Source organism: Cyprinus carpio, chromosome A15 (genome assembly GCF_018340385.1).
Source record: "Cyprinus carpio isolate SPL01 chromosome A15, ASM1834038v1, whole genome shotgun sequence".
Taxonomy (NCBI): Eukaryota; Metazoa; Chordata; class Actinopteri; order Cypriniformes; family Cyprinidae; genus Cyprinus; species Cyprinus carpio.
The window spans coordinates 573824-578594 of record NC_056586.1 but is presented as its reverse complement, the minus strand read 5'-3'; the positions used below and the strand labels follow the sequence as shown (position 1 = coordinate 578594).

Sequence of the window (4771 nt, the reverse complement as noted above, 5' to 3'; positions counted from 1 at the left end):
ACTGCGTCACGTGTCTTGTGTAATCTTGACTCGCAGAATCACACGTTAGTGGGCGGGGTTTGTGTACAGAGCCTCTGCTTCTTTTTTTTTTAAGTATCTGCATTTTAACTAAAGTATCGCTGCATCAAATGAAGTCCAGTGCTTGTTTCTGTATCTTTGGGCAACTCGATTAAGAAACGTCTTATTCCCTAAACAGCATAAAACACCACATAATATGCTGATGCTTTCTGTAGCACTTCTGCTTTCCACAACCATTTGTAAGGCGAGGAAGTGTTGTGTTATTCCTTAATCAGCAGAAAACACCACAAACACATGCTTCCTGCCTTCATCGGAGCCAGATTAACGTTACATCTGTTTGGTCAGTTCTTGACATGCGTGACATTCCTGATTGGAGAAGTCGTGGCCAGTGATCCAGATGCGACATCTGTGCGTGTTTTACTGCGTCCAAACAGTCTTTGCACATTGTAAAAGTTATACATGTTGAATGCCTTTTGGCTGCTTTGGTTATTTCGATGAGTGATGCACACTGTTTTTCAGCTCAGCAGTCGCTGTTTTTAATGTCTCTCTCATTCGTATTAACCCTTACAGCAGAGCCAGTGGAGCGAATCAAACACACAGTCGACTCTCTCTCGTACAGCGCTGATGAATCCTGTATTCAACCGGTTCGTCTTAATAAAAACTTATCTTTCTTCCACAGTTAGCTTTGAAAGGTTCGATTCATTCTAGCGAATCGGTTCGTCCTAAACGACTCGCGCTCTCACATTTAGCTTTAGAAAGATTCATTCTAGTGAATCGGTTATCTGATTCATTCTAGTGAGTCACTTTGTTCTAAATGAACCGATCACAAACAGACGCACTGATCCGAGTGTGTTTAATTTGAACAATTTGTCATTGTTTATGTAAATGTGTCTGTTCGGTTTTGATGTTGTCACCCCAAATAGGACGTTCATTCAACTATAAGCTTTGTTTTTGTCCCAGAAAACTATGGCTTTGATCACTGTGGATCACGTGACTCGCGAGTGTCACATGACTGAGTGTGCGCTGTCTGGACATGGCAGACCGGCACGAGTACGAGAGTCTGCTGGAGGATGATGAAGATGTGTCGCGGCACCTGAGCCCGCTGTGTGACCCGACTCACCTGCTGCACCGGATCCTGGTCCTGCTCTTCATGTGCTTCCTGGGCTTCGGTAAGAGTCTTCCTCAAGACTCACGAGACCAGCAGGATCTCTGTAGCGTTACTTACAGCATCCCAGTGTAACATTCTCTTCACATCACAGAGTTTGTGTCAGTTTAGGCTCAGTGCTGAAAGTGAATCTTACATGTAAACTTACCATTCTGCTCATTTTTATTTGACTTTATTTTTTTTTTTTTTTTTTTTTTTTTTTTTTTTAGGCAGCTACTTTTGTTATGACAACCCCGCAGCTCTCCAGACTCAAGTCATACAGGTGTGTGTGCCCTCGAGCGTGTCCTCACATCAGTGTGACTGTTGCCCTAAGCTCTGAGTGGTGTGTGTGTGTCTGTGTGTCTCAGGACATGAGTCTGAACACAAACTCCTTCATGCAGCTGTACTCCTGGTACTCGTGGCCTAATGTTTTCCTGTGCTTCCTCGGCGGCTTTCTGTTGGACCGGGTCTTTGGCATCAGGTGGGTCCAGATCAGCACACACTGACCATCAGGTGTTTGCTTTAGGAAGGAGTAACATGTTCCTCTCTTCTTTCTAGGCTGGGGACGATCATCTTCTCATTGTTTGTGTTAGTAGGGCAGGTGAGTACCACACAGGGTCATACTCAGTGCTGTGGAAGCTCGGGAGGACTTCTGACTTATTCTATTTAACATTTTTTAGTTATGAGATATAAACTAGCAACTGATAGTTTTCAGTCACGTGGCTGGCTCGAAGACCTGTCGACTCTCCATCTGTTCCAGTGCACGAATATTTAGACCACTTCACAAAGAAATGTGAACAAAATGCAAGTTTTGGCCATTTGCAATCCATATAAAACACCTGCTGCAATATTTCAATCACTTAAAACAGCGGGACATTCTAAAACGTTTAATGTGAAAACACTTTAAGCCTTTAAAACAGTGATATTAAAATATCAAATCCAGTTCACCTTATTGATGATGCATGCTTTATACAGGCAAGAACATGAGCTCAGAATGTGAACACAATGCACTAAATGAAGTGTTTGCTATGGGAAATGTTATTTCCTATTTAATGTGAAAGTTTGCACATTGTGTTTATATTCTGGGTTTATCTGCTTGCCTGTGCAAAGTCTGCATCATCAGTAGTGTGTGCACTGAATTTAACCTCTAAATATCTTACTACATTACTACTTAATGCAGACCTCATAAAAATAACTGGCGGTCAGCGGAGGAAAGCCTTGTGTGCCCTCCATCTGTGTTCCTGTAAGAGCGTGACGTCTCGTGAAAACTGTGAAGTACAAGGAAAAAATCAGAATTGCAAGACAATTCTAAGAAAATATATATATATATATAAAATTCTGTGGAAAAAAAGTCAGAACTGTGAGACGTAAACTAATTCTAAGAAACAAAGTCAGAACTGTGAGATTAAAAGTCAGGATTATCTACAGAAACAAGAGAATTACTGTTGCTTACATTATTAACCCTTACATCAAGCATCCTCGGCACTCCTCGTCACACCTGGAGGCTGTGTTGAAGTGTGTGTGTGACTGATGTGTAACCGAGTGTGTTTTCAGTGGTGTGTGTGTGTGTGATCATCAGTTCTGCTTCACAGATCATATTTGCTGCTGGAGCTCTGGCTGATGAATCTGGGTCGTTTTGTGTTTGGGTGAGCAGCGTCTGCTGATTAAACAGCATTTCATGTTTCTGTGTCTGTGTGTGAGCGTGTGTGGTCTGTTCAGTATCGGCGGAGAGTCTCTGGCTGTGGCTCAGAACACGTATGCGGTGAACTGGTTCAAGGGAAAGGAGCTGAATCTGGTGTTCGGTCTGCAGCTCAGCATGGCCAGACTGGTAAGAGAGGCTGATCTGTGTGTGAACGCAGTCAGGTTCACACTGAGACCCCCATCAGTCAAAGTGGACATTCATTCTTGAGTCCAAAAATGACCATTAATGCACAGCGCTGGAAGAAAAGAGGACATTTACTGTCCAGGAATATTTCTTACTGGCCATAAAACTGCATTTTATTTCAGAAAATATAGTACAGTTCAAAAGTTTGGGTTCAGTAAGTAAGTATTTAATCAAAAATACAGTAAAAATTGTTTAAAATTCTTATAATTTAAAACAGCTGTTTTCTGTGTGAATCTCTGTTAAAGTGTAATGTATTTCTGTGATGTGCAGCTGTATTTTCAGCATCATTACTCCAGTCTTCAGTGTCACATGATCTTCAGAAATCATAATAATATGATGATTTACTGCTCAAGAAACATTTCTGATTATTATCAATGTTGAAAACAGTTGTGCTGAACAGCATTTAGTTTTAAATTGGAATCTTTTGTAACGTTATAAATGTCTTTACTGTCACTTTTGGTCAATTTAATGCATCCTTTATGAATAAAAAAAACAAACAAACAAAAAAAAACTTTTGAACAGTTGTATGTTTATATATATATATATAACGGAATAAAAAATTCTACATTTCACTTGGTGGAATAAATGTGAAACATTAGACATTCTTGATCATCTCTTGGTGTTTGGTTTTCCATCGAGATGTACAGTAAGTTGTGCAAATCACAGCGTTCATCAGGAGCAGTGAACAGAGCTCTGTGTGTCGAGAGATGAGTCCATGCTCTTCAGTAACGATGAGCTCGTTAGCTGTGATCTCTCTGGAGGTGAACGTGAGGATCTCTGTGTGTTCAGGGCAGCACGGTCAACATGAACGTCATCGGCTGGGTTTACGGCCGGATTCAGGCGATGCTGGGCTCAGCGGGACACACCACGCTCGGGGTCACACTCATGATCGGTGAGAGGAACACTGTATCAGTCTGTGATCGTCTCAGGATGTTACTCACTCAGTGCTTCGCTTCTCCTTTCGTACGCCTTGTTCTGTCTTTCTCAGCCTTTTGAGAACTAAATCACTAAATGTGTGTTTTCCTCTCTGGTGTCGTGGCTCATATTTCAGATGTTTTTGACTCTGATGAAGGTCTGCGTGTTGAAACACACCGCCATATCTTCCTGAATATAAGTTGCAGAGTTTTTAATCATCTGACATGCGCTGTGACTCTCCAGAGCTGTGTCTGTTGCGGTTCATGTCAAGCGTGTGTTTATTTGTATAGTGGCTTTAACACATGCTGCTAGCTTCAGTTTCGCTTTAAATTAATTTGTGTAGGCTTGGCGTTTATTATAAACACTGTAATTATACCTCCTTCCTGTTCTGAATACTGTTAAATGTAAAGGAATGGTTGTGGCGTGAAGGAACTCTGTTTATAATCATTATAAACACCATAAGTATTTCTAATTATTTACCAGTATTTGACATCATTTCTAATGCATGATGTAAAATGTGGCTTACACACCGATGCAACTTTTTTTATAAACAATTATAGATTTATTTTCAGGATAATACAGTCGTTTATAATAAAGGTTAAAGGGAAAGTTCAGCCATAAATGAACATGCTGTCGTCGTTTAATCACCTTTATTCAAACCCATTAGACTTTGGTTCATCTTTGAAGCACAAATGATGATATTTAATGACGTTTTAATGAAAGCGGAGAGATTTCTGTCCTTCCTTTGATAAACCATATGAGTAGAGTGGTTTCTTCTGAACACACAGTATTGTTATTTATTATATGAT

At 40.6% G+C, this 4771-nt stretch overlaps 1 pseudogene; it reads left to right on the top strand.

Annotated features, from left to right (window-relative positions):
- The first annotated feature begins 216 nt into the window (after positions 1 to 216).
- LOC109063032 overlaps positions 217 to 4771 on the top strand; it is an 11403-nt pseudogene continuing 6848 nt past the window's right edge.